Here is a 13386-nt window from a genome sequence, read left to right as displayed (position 1 = left end):
GGCCAGCTTCAAAAACGTTCTCGTGCACGATTCCCCCATAGAAAACAATGGGGCAGTTTGAGCTGAAAAAAAACCTAACACCTGCAAAAAAGCAGCGTTCAGCTCCTAACGCAGCTCCATTGTTTCCTATGGGGAAACACTTCCTAAGTCTGCACCTAAGACCCTAACATGAACCCCGAGTCTAAACACCCCTAACCTTACACTTATTAACCCCTAATCTGCCACCCCCACTATCGCTGACCCCTGCATATTATTATTAACCCCTAATCTGCCACTCCGTACACCGCCGCAACCTACATTATACCTATGTACCCCTAATCTGCTGCCCCTAACACTGCCGACCCCTATATTATATTTATTAACCCCATAATCTGCCGCCCCTGCTATCGCTGATACCTGCATATTATTATTAAACCCTAATCTGCCGCTCCGTACACCGCCGCAACCTACGTTATCCCTATGTACCCCTAATCTGCTGCCCCTAACACCGCCGACCCCTATATTATATTTATTAACCCCTAATCTGCTGCCCCCAACGTCGCCTCCACCTACCTACAATAATTAACCCCTAATCTGCCGACCGGATCTCACCGCTACTATAATAAATGTATTAACCCCTAAAGCTAAGTCTAACCCTAACACTAACACCCCCCTAAGTTAAATATAATTTAAATCTAACGAAATAAATTAACTCTTATTAAATAAATTAATCCTATTTAAAGCTAAATACTTACCTGTAAAATAAACCCTAATATAGCTACAATATAAATTATAATTATATTGTAGCTATTTTAGGATTAATATTTATTTTACAGGTAACTTTGTAAATATTTTAACCAGGTACAATAGCTATTAAATAGTTAATAACTATTTAATAGCTACCTAGTTAAAATAATTACAAAATTACCTGTAAAATAAATCCTAACCTAAGTTACAATTAAACCTAACACTACACTATCAATAAATTAATTAAATAAAATACCTACAATTATCTACAATTAAACCTAACACTACACTAGCAATACATTAATTAAATAAAATACCTACAATTAAATACAATGAAATAAACTAACTAAAGTACAAAAAATAAAAAAATATTTACAAACATTAGAAAAATATTACAACAATTTTAAACTAATTACACCTACTCTAAGCCCCCTAATAAAATAACAAAGACCCCCCCAAAATAAAAAAATGCCCTACCCTATTCTAAAATTAAAATAGAAAAGCTCTTTTACCTTACCAGCCCTTAAAAGGGCCCTTTGCGGGGCATGCCCCAAAGAATTCAGCTCTTTTGCCTGGAAAAAAAACATACAATACCCCCCCCCAACATTACAACCCACCACCCACATACCCCTAATCTAACCCAAACCCCCCTTAAATAAACCTAACACTAAGCCCCTGAAAATCTCCCTACCTTGTCTTCACCTCGCCGGGTTCACCGATCCGTCCACCGAAGTCTTGATCCAAGCCTCCGAAGTCTTGATCCAAGCCCAAGCGGGGGCTGAAGAGTGACGTCTATCCTCCGGCTGAAGTCTTGATCCAAGCGGGCAGAAGAGGACATCCGGATCGGCAAACATCTTCGTCCAAGCCGCATCTTCTATGTTCTTCAATCCGATGATGACCGGTTGATCTTCAAGACCTCCAGCGCGGATCCATCCATCTTCACCGACGACTTCCTGACGAATGACGGTTCCTTTAAGGGACGTCATCCAAGATGGCGTCCCTCGAATTCCGATTGGCTGATAGGATTCTATCAGCCAATCGGAATTAAGGTAGGAAAATTCTGATTGGCTGATGGAATCAGCCAATCAGATTCAAGTTCAATCCGATTGGCTGATCCAATCAGCCAATCAGATTGAGATCGCATTCTATTGGCTGTTCCGATCAGCCAATAGACTTCTCTATTCCTGTTGACAGCATCACCAATTCCCCATTGCCCCAAGTCCGCTGCCTCCGAGTTATACTTGACTCAAATCTATCCTTTGAACCCCCATATCCAATTGCTTTCTACATCCTGCCGCAACCATCTACGCAATATTTTCAAAATTCAACCTTTTCTGAGCGCTAACACCACAAAGCAAATAATCCACTCCCTTGTTATTTCCCAACTTGACTACTGCAATAACCTACCTACTGGCCTTCCTCTTTCCCACCTTCAATCCATCGTAAATGCCTCTGCCAGGCTGATCCACCTTTCCCGTCGCTCTGTATCTGCTGCACCTCTCTGTGAGTCCCTTCATTGACTCCCCATTCACAGCAGAATTGAATTCAAAATTCTCACCCTTACATACAAAGCTCCCCTCTACCTATCCTCTCTACTAAACAAGTATACTCCAGCCCACCCACTAAGATCCAACAATGACCTGTTTCTTACATCTGCGACTATCACCTCTTCTCATGCTAGACTGCAGGACTTCGGTCGTGCAGCACCTACCCTCTGGAACATGCTTCCTTGTGCTGTCAGGCTTTGCCCTAATCTTTCTTTCTTTAAATGCTCTCTGAAGTCTTTTCTGTTCAGAGAAGCCTACCACCCAACTCAATAATAAATTAATTTCACTTACCTAACAACATTTCCCTCATCTAACTCTGTATTAACATCTTTCTCAATCTTGCAGTCCTCACCTCCTGCTTCTCAACCTCCTAGCCTTCTAGATTGTAAGTTCCCACGGGAATAGGGCCCTAAATTTCTCCTGAATGTGTTTGTAAATTTTGTCCTGTCTATTACAAGTTTTATATTGTTATATTTAAATGCATTGTATCCTTGGACAGCGCTGCGGAATATGTTGACACTTCATAAATAAAGTATAATAATAATAATAATCTTTATTTAAAAAAGCAGGAATGTAAGCTTAGGAGCTGGCCCATTTTTGGTTCAGACCTGGTGCTGGCTGATTGGTGACTACATTTAGCACTATTCCTATCAACTTTGGGCAGTACTTTATTGCCCTCATGATCGAAACTCCTGCGTGCCGGCAATATATTCCAATCTGCCGACATCTATGTTAACAGGCAGCATCGCTGAGAGGCATGTTACTATACATCCCAATGGGCCACCGACATTGGTGATGTATAGTAAAGGATCCCTTTGGAATATATTACACCGTGCCTAACAACTATACCAATGGGTCAAAATGGGAACCCCGAGGGGAACCGTGAGCGTGGTGCGCTAAAAATAAAATTAAGTAAATCGTGACTATGCACCAACCATGAAACTTCGTGTAAACGGATGGTGCTGGATCTAAAAGTGCGATCAGATGTGCTGGCGGCAAAGCTCCTCTGGTCCTCGGAGTGAAGATATCTGTAAATTAACAGTAGAAAAGAGGGCGCCACATAGCGTGATACTGTTGACTCAAAGCAGTATAGATGTTCCATTGTTTTTATGCCTGAAGAAAAGACCGGTTTATGGTCTAGAAACGCGTAGCAATTTGTATGGATTAAAGACTTTCAATTTTAATATACGGAAGTTGTCTTTCGCTCTTATTTGATCCTTCCTGGAAAGGTGTTCAATCTTCTTACCTACTGCAGTCTTTGACACACTAACCGCACAGATGCTCATCCATTTCCAATCAAGCAACGCAGAGTACCACCTGTGTATAGCTAACCTGAGGTCACCCAGTGTGCTAACCACTGAGTGTGTTAGTCTGCCTGTCAGCACCGGTTATAATACGGTGCATACATCTTCGGTAAGCCTACAATATTAGTCATCTATACTGCTTTGAGTCAACAGTATAACGCTATGTGGCGCCCTCTTTTCTACTTTTAACTATACCAATGTACCGCTAAACCAACAGAACCCACCACAAACTAACCCTATACTACTTAACCCCTAAACCGCCATAACCCCTCTGCAACATACCATTTACCCTATTAACCCCTAAACCGCCATTAGCTCACTGCAAGAAACCTTCTACCCTATTAACGCCTAAACTGCCAATAGCCCAATGCATTATCCCTACTCTACTTAGCCCCTACACTGCCACAACTCCCCTACGCAATAAACCCCTAACCTATTAACCCTTACACCGCCACAACGCAAATTACCCTACACTATTTAACTAGCACCCCTCTACCTCTAACCTAACACCCTCTAAGTTACAGAAAATAACAAACACTAAAATGACTGAAAATGAAAAAAAACATTACCAGAAGAAGGAAACAACACTCCGAAAAACAACCCCCCCAGTTATGCCTAAACTAAAACTAAAGCCCCCTTTAAGAAAAAAAAAAAACATTCCAAAATAAAAAACCACATACTAACACTAACAGGACCATTTATCAAAGGGCTTGCGGACCTGATCCGACACTGCGGATCAGGTCCGCAAGACCTCGCTAAATGCAGAGAGCAATACGCTCTCCGCATTTAACATTGCACCAGCAGCTCACAAGAGCTGCTAGTGCAACGCCGCCCCCTGCTGACTCGCGGCCAATCGGCCGCCAGCAGGGGGTGTCAATCAACCCGATCGTACTCGATCGGGTTGATTTCCGGCGATTCCTGTCCGCCTGTTCAGAGCAGGTGGACAGGGTTATGGAGCAGCGGTCTTTGTGACCGCTGCTTCATAAGTTGTGTTTCTGAACACTCGCCAGAAACACGGCCCTTCAAGCTCTGTACGGAGCTTGATTAATGGGCCTGTAAAAGTTACCATAGCAATAGCCCTTAGAAGGGATTTTTGTAGGGCATTGTCCTGAAGGGATTTAGCTCTTTTTCTCCAAAAAAATACAACCCCATTCTACAATAAAGGTATCTCCAACCCGCCAAAAATAAGCCTATATAAAAACACTATCCCAAAAAGAGCATTTTGTAGGGCATTGCCCTAAAGCTTTCAGTTCTTTTGCTTTTAAGAAAAAAAAATTAAAAACTTTACAACCTATCCTACAAAAAAAGTAAAAAAAAAACCCTATTCTGAAAAAAGACTTTTTTAGAAAAGGGATTTTTTTAACGTAAAAAAAGCTATGATCACTTTAGGAGAATGCTCTACCAAATGCCCTTTATCAACGCAATTTTTAGAGCAGGTTTTTCTAGACAGGCTTTTTTTGGGGGGGTAGGGGGTTACTTTTATTGTAGAATGGGGTTGTATTTTTTGGAGAAAAGGAGCTAAATCGCTTTAGGGCAATGCCCTACAAAAGCCCTTCTAAGGGCTATTGCTGTATAGGGTTTTATTTTGGGGTGTTTTTTTTAAAGGGGGCTTTATTTTTAGTATAGGCATAACTGTGGATTTTTATTTTTGATAGTGTTTTTATTTTTTTTGGTAATGAGTTTTTTTATTTTGAGTATTTTTATTTTCTGTAACTTAGGGGGTGTTAGGTTAAAGGTGGGGGGTTAGCTGTTAGGTAGTTTAATAGTGTAGGGGTAGTTTGCGTTTGGGCGTGGTGGTGGTTTAGGGGTTATTAGTTTTAGGGATGGGTAGGTGATTAGGTTAGGGTAGATTAGGGGTTAATATTGTAGCAGACTTACGTTGCACTGGGAGAGAGGGTGTTTAAATGGGTTAATAGTTTAGTGTAGCATTGCATTTATATTTTTTAAAATGATATGCATTGTCATGTATAATGCATATTATTTTATGCATTTTATGTCATTTAAAATGTAGTTATTTTTGCTTGTTAATTGTATTATTTTAAACATAAATATATCATTTAAATTATATATTTCTATTTAAAATATATAAACACACACACACATATATATATATATATATATATATATATATATATATGTATACGCACACACACATATATACACACACACCACACATACACACACATATATACACACATATGTACAGTCAGACAAACACATGTACGCATACACACTCACTGAATTTATAAACTCCTCCTCCACAGATACAAAATAAGCCAGTGTATGTTTTTAAATTTCCTGGCGGTATGATTACTTACTAAGCATTAAAGGGACAGTCTAGGCCAAAATAAACTTTCATGATTCAGATAGAGCATGTAATTTTAAACAATTTTCCAATTTACTTTTATCACCAATTTTGCTTTGTTCTCTTGGTATTCTTAGTTGAAAGCTTAACCTAGGAGGGTCATATGCTAATTTATTAGACCTTGAAGGCCACCTCTTTTCAGAATGCATTTTAACAGTTTTTCACCACTAGAGGGTGTTAGTTCATGTATTTCATATAGATAACACTGTGCTCGTGCACGTGAAGTTATCTGGGAGCAGGCACTGATTGGCTAAACTGCAAGTCTGTCAAAAGAACTGAAATAAAGGGGCAGTTTGCAGAGGCTTAGATACAAGATAATCACAGAGATTAAAAGTATATTAATATAACTGTGTTGGTTATGCAAAACTGGGGAATGGGTAATAAAGGGATTATCTATCTTTTAAAACAATAAAAATTCTGGTGTAGACTGTCCCTTTAAGGTTACTTCTTTTTTTTTAATGGTCTTTTTACAACATTCTGCATTCTACGTATAAGTGGATCCATCCTGGGACTACATTGTATAGCTGAATCTTGCGGATTTAGGCAGTCCTTGCTGAATGAGGTGTGGAAGAATTGACCAGATGGCACTAGAAAATGTACTCCATTGTCTAAGCTTTTTTGAAGAGAAAATAAGCCAGGTGGATTTATTGATCTGTGAATATCAAATTGCTTGGTATTAGACATGGGCGCCATATGTTTCCTCAAATCATCTGCCTGGTGTGGAACAGAAGCTTGTGGGCAGTTACTAATCTAAATCTTTTTTTGTTTGCAACATTGCAGTATGTGGTAGTTGTTAGACAAATTGTTCTTTAGATCTGTTTGAGAGGATTCGTCCACCCATCTGAAGCATTAATTCTAGCAGAATATGGTGTTTTAAGGGTATTTAGTGCATCATACAATAAACAAAGCACAAAATTGCTTTGGAAGGTTACATTTTCTCATGAACAATACAGCATACTTGCCTCAGCATGAAACTACCTATTCATATATATATATATATTTTTTTTCAAATATGTTTATCTGCAATTAGATCATATAAAAAATATTCTATGCCTCTGTTGTATTACAGTAACTTGATACTTTTATTCAAAATAAACGGCTACTGGATAAGTTATAGCTTGTGAAAAAATCTATAAGGGTAGTCTAGCAATTCCATATATCGGTTTGCATTATGGTTAAGACAATAAGCATTTTTTTTTTAAATATTGAAGTAAATGTTAGATTTAGTAGGTGATGGATAAAGCATTATTCAGAGGTGATAAACTAAGCTTTCAAAATGACTAAGCTATCTTTTATAAATTTGTAGGTGGTTAGAAAGCTTACTGTACTCATTGCATCCATGATGGAATTTTAGTTGATTCCCTCAGACATGTTGTTTAAATTTTAATTCCCAAACTTCAAGAAAGACCTATATAAGAATATTTTGTTTAATCCTTGTTTAGCATATCCTAAAGCCTTCTTTTCTATAAATGTAGATTCAATTTCAGTTGTTATTGAATGGAGTGTGACTCTTTTCTAGAATTTAGAAACTACTTGACAAATTATTCATTGTAATATGATCTCTATTTTCTAGAAAAAATTATCTAAATATAGTTTGTTTCATTGAAACCTTCATTATAAGCCTAAATTGACCAACACATATAACTCCTGACTCTAAATCTGGCTGTAGTTGGTAATTCAGATTAAACTGACAGTCGATACAAACAATTACATTTTAAGGGACATTTAATTATAAATATATATATATATATATATATATATATATATATATAGATCAGTAGTAGTTAATAGTGATGTCGCGAACATAAAAATTTGGGTTCGCGAACGGCGAACGCGAACTTCCTCAAATGTTCGCGAACGGGTGAACCGGGCGAACCGCCATAGACTTCAATAGGCAGGCGAATTTTAAAACCCACAGGGACTCTTTCTGGCCACAATAGTGATGGAAAAGTTGTTTCAAGGGGACTAACACCTGGACTGTGGCATGCCGGAGGGGGATCGATGGCAAAAATCCCATGGAAAATTACATAGTTGATGCAGAGTCTGGTTTTAATCCATAAAGGGCATAAATCACCTAACATTCCTAAATTGTTTGGAATAACGTGCTTTAAAACATCAGGTATGATGTTGTATCGATCAGGTAGTGTAAGGGTTACGCCCGTTTCACAGTGCGCAGTGTAGGTGATATACCTGCCCTGACCATGCTTTGCAGACCAGGTATCAGTGGTCAGATGGACCCTTGCCCCAACACTGTGTGCCAGACATGCCATTATAGCAGACTTATATGGCTTTGATGTTGCTTTTTGGTAATAAGAAGGCTGCTAAATGCCACTGCGCACCACACGTGTTTTATGCCCAGCAGTGAAGGGGTTAATTAGGGAGCATGTAGGGAGCTTGTAGAGTTAATTTTAGCTTAAGTGTAGTGTAGTAGACAACCCAAAGTATTGATCTAGGCCCATTTTGGTATATTTAATGCCACCATTTCACCGCCAAATGCGATCAAATAAAAAAAAATTGTTCACTTTTTTACAAACTTTAGGTTTCTCACAGAAATTATTTACAAACAACTTATGCAATTATGACATAAATGGTTGTAAATGGTTCTCTGGGATCCCCTTTGTTCAGAAATAGCAGACTTATATGGCTTTGGCGTTGCTTTTTGGTAATTAGAAGACTGCTAAATGACACTGCGCACCACAAGTGTTTTATGCCCAGCAGTGAAGGGGTTAATTAGGGAGCATGTAGGCAGCTTGTAGAGTTAATTTTAGCTTAAGTGTAGTGTAGTAGACAACCCAAAGTATTGATCTAGGCCCATTTTGGTATATTTAATGCCACCATTTCACCGCCAAATGCGATCAAATAAAAAAAAATTGTTCACTTTTTTTACAAACTTTAGGTTTCTCACAGAAATTATTTACAAACAACTTATGCAATTATGGCATAAATGGTTGTGAATGCTTCTCTGGGATCCCCTTTGTTCAGAAATAGCAGACTTATATGGCTTTGGCGTTGCTTTTTGGTAATTAGAAGACTGCTAAATGACACTGCGCACCACAAGTGTTTTATGCCCAGCAGTGAAGGGGTTAATTAGGGAGCATGTAGGCAGCTTGTAGAGTTAATTTTAGCTTAAGTGTAGTGTAGTAGACAACCCAAAGTATTGATCTAGGCCCATTTTGGTATATTTAATGCCACCATTTCACCGCCAAATGCGATCAAATAAAAAATAAATTGTTCACTTTTTCACAAACTTTAGGTTTCTCACAGAAATTATTTACAAACAACTTATGCAATTATGGCATAAATGGTTATAAATGCTTCTCTGGGATCCCCTTTGTTCAGAAATAGCAGACTTATATGGCTTTGGCGTTGCTTTTTGGTAATTAGAAGGCTGCTAAATGACACTGCGCACCACACGTGTTTTATGCCCAGCAGTGAAGGGGTTAATTAGGGAGCATGTAGGCAGCTTGTAGAGTTAATTTTAGCTTAAGTGTAGTGTAGTAGACAACCCAAAGTATTGATCTAGGCCCATTTTGGTATATTTAATGCCACCATTTCACCGCCAAATGCGATCAAATAAAAAATAAATTGTTCACTTTTTCACAAACTTTAGGTTTCTCACTGAAATTATTTACAAACAGCTTGTGCAATTATGGCACAAATGGTTGTAAATGCTTCTCTGGGATCCCCTTTGTTCAGAAATAGCAGACATATATGACTTTGGCGTTGCTTTCTGGTAATTAGAAGGCCGCTAAATGCTGCTGCGCATCACACGTGTATTATGGCTAGCAGTGAAGGGGTTAATTAGGTAGTTTGTAGGGAGCTTGCAGGGTTAATTTTAGCTTTAGTGTAGAGATCAGCCTCCCACCTGACACATCAGACCCCCTGATCCCTCCCAAACAGCTCCCTTCCCTCCCCCACCCCACAATTGTCCCTACCATCTTAAGTACTGGCAGAAAGTCTGCCAGTACTAAAATAAAAGGTTTTTAATTTTTTTAGCATATTTACATATGCTGTGGTGTAGCATCCCCCCTTAGCCCCCAACCTCCCCTTTCCCCCCCAAAACAGCTCTTTAACCCTCCCCATCTGCCTTATTGGCGGCCATCTTGGGTACTGGCAGCTGTCTGCTATTATTTCACAGTCAAAAAAGTGTTGTTTTTTTTAAATGTACACTACTGTTACACCAGATATGAGTGGTGGCACTGGGCAAGTGGGCACAGTATACGCTGTGACCCTGACACACACGCTGGCAGGCAGGAAACTGCAATTAGATTACACAGGAAAAAAAAAAAGCAGACTGATGTTCTAGCCCTAAAAAGGGCTTTTTGGGGTGCTGTCCTTACAGCAGAGATCAGATGAGTCCTTCAGGACTGTAGTGGACACTGAATACACTAGCCTAGCTATCGATTTCCCTATTAAATCCGCAGCAGCTACACTGTCCCTCCTCTCACTAAGAATGCAGCTTCCAAATGAATCTAAAATGGATGCTGTCCAGGAGGTGGGAGGGTCTGCTGCTGATTGGCTGGAATGTGTCTTCTGACTGTGAGGTACAGGGTCAAAGTTTACTCAATGATGAGGAATAGGTGGCGGACCGACCATCGCATATGTTCGCCGTCCGCAGCGAACGTGAACATGCTATGTTCACCGGGAACTATTCGCCGGGGAAGTATTCGCGACATCACTAGTAGTTAACAACAAATATTTGCACACAGAATAAATTATTTAAAACTGAAATTATTTTAGCATAATTCACAATCTTTGCAGTTTTAGTATATAATCCTTTACCACCTCATGTTGAATATTTTTGTTTTAACCAAAATAGGGGCACATATAAATGATAGCACTTTATAAATACCTGATGATTTTATTATTATAATTAATCATGATAATAATAATAATCACTGTGTGTAATGTATTGGGGTAGAGGTTCAGGAATCTGCAGGATGCACGTCAGCCTTTATGAGGCAGTTGAAAATTGCAATTTTTTTGAGCTAAACTATGGGGAAATGGACAAAATAAATAATTCAAAATACCAGGAGGGTTCTAGAACTAAAGTTTGGGGGCTGTCCTGTTTGTTGGTAAATGGTAAAAAAGCAGACTGATGTTCTAGCCCTAAAAAGGGCTTTTTGGGGTGCTGTCCTTACAGCAGAGATCAGATGAGTCCTTCAGGACTGTAGTGGACACTGAATACACTAGCCTAGCTATCGATTTCCCTATTAAATCCGCAGCAGCTACACTGTCCCTCCTCTCACTAAGAATGCAGCTTCCAAATGAATCTAAAATGGATGCTGTCCAGGAGGTGGGAGGGTCTGCTGCTGATTGGCTGGAATGTGTCTTCTGACTGTGAGGTACAGGGTCAAAGTTTACTCAATGATGAGGAATAGGTGGCGGACCGACCATCGCATATGTTCGCCGTCCGCAGCGAACGTGAACATGCTATGTTCACCGGGAACTATTCGCCGGGGAAGTATTCGCGACATCACTAGTAGTTAACAACAAATATTTGCACACAGAATAATTTATTTAAAACTGAAATTATTTTAGCATAATTCACAATCTTTGCAGTTTTAGTATATAATCCTTTACCACCTCATGTTGAATATTTTTGTTTTAACCAAAATAGGGGCACATATAAATGATAGCACTTTATAAATACCTGATGATTTTATTATTATAATTAATCATGATAATAATAATAATCACTGTGTGTAATGTATTGGGGTAGAGGTTCAGGAATCTGCAGGATGCACGTCAGCCTTTATGAGGCAGTTGAAAATTGCAATTTTTTTGAGCTAAACTATGGGGAAATGGACAAAATAAATAATTCAAAATACCAGGAGGGTTCTAGAACTAAAGTTTGGGGGCTGTCCTGTTTGTTGGTAAATGGTAAAAAAGCAGACTGATGTTCTAGCCCTAAAAAGGGCTTTTTGGGGTGCTGTCCTTACAGCAGAGATCATATGAGTCCTTCAGGACTGTAGTGGACACTGAATACACTAGCCTAGCTATCGATTTCCCTATTAAATCCGCAGCAGCTACACTGTCCCTCCTCTCACTAAGAATGCAGCTTCCAAATGAATCTAAAATGGATGCTGTCCAGGAGGTGGGAGGGTCTGCTGCTGATTGGCTGGAATGTGTCTTCTGACTGTGAGGTACAGGGTCAAAGTTTACTCAATGATGAGGAATAGGTGGCGGACCGACCATCGCATATGTTCGCCGTCCGCAGCGAACGTGAACATGCTATGTTCACCGGGAACTATTCGCCGGGGAAGTATTCGCGACATCACTAGTAGTTAACAACAAATATTTGCACACAGAATAAATTATTTAAAACTGAAATTATTTTAGCATAATTCACAATCTTTGCAGTTTTAGTATATAATCCTTTACCACCTCATGTTGAATATTTTTGTTTTAACCAAAATAGGGGCACATATAAATGATAGCACTTTATAAATACCTGATGATTTTATTATTATAATTAATCATGATAATAATAATAATCACTGTGTGTAATGTATTGGGGTAGAGGTTCAGGAATCTGCAGGATGCACGTCAGCCTTTATGAGGCAGTTGAAAATTGCAATTTTTTTGAGCTAAACTATGGGGAAATGGACAAAATAAATAATTCAAAATACCAGGAGGGTTCTAAAACTAAAGTTTGGGGGCTGTCCTGTTTGTTCCAGTAGGTTTGATTCTCCTACTGATAAAGCTGTGTGACGGTGTCTCACCATACCCAGCCCTGTAACAATTAACTGCTTCCTTATTCACTGTGTGGTCTTCCTCATTCACTGTGTAGTATACAGTAAATATAGTGCTTTTGATGTGGTTAATTAAGATGCTACAGAAAAGACTGAGGGTGCATTGCACAACCCAGACATCCTCATAAAAATCTTACTGGAAAGTAGATTACAAAGTTTTTAATTATTTATAATTTAACATTTTTTTTATGTTCCGCTTAAAGGGACAGTAAACATTTTAAGATTTTTATATAAAATGTTTAGTTATGTGTAACAAAACAACATTGCAATATACTTTCATTATTTTTATATACTTTTCCCCCCTTTTCTGTCATTTAGCTCTGCTTTTATATTAAAACACACACAAACACACACCTGTATATATTTATTTAAACATAAAATTAACATTTTATTCTAGGTGGACAACAATGTTATTTCAAGTATTTGTTAGGGCACTTGGCTTAGCTCCCCTTTGGGTTAGCTGTAGAGTGAAAGCCAGAAAAGGCTTTTGTAGCATACCCCATAAAAGTCTATGGGGAAAGGAACATAATGTGGCTGTGCTATCTGATCTCCAGATGTTAGCACTTTTGCTTGGGTGATAACTTTTTACTTTTAACTTATAATATGAGAGCAAAAAGAGGCACACTATTGATTTAAAAAATAAACAAAGAAACCGCCCAATGGTGCAGATAAACTACTTAATACCAAAA

Source organism: Bombina bombina, chromosome 1 (assembly GCF_027579735.1).
Source record: "Bombina bombina isolate aBomBom1 chromosome 1, aBomBom1.pri, whole genome shotgun sequence".
Classification (NCBI taxonomy): domain Eukaryota; kingdom Metazoa; phylum Chordata; class Amphibia; order Anura; family Bombinatoridae; genus Bombina; species Bombina bombina.
Note: the sequence above shows the minus strand (reverse complement) of the source record.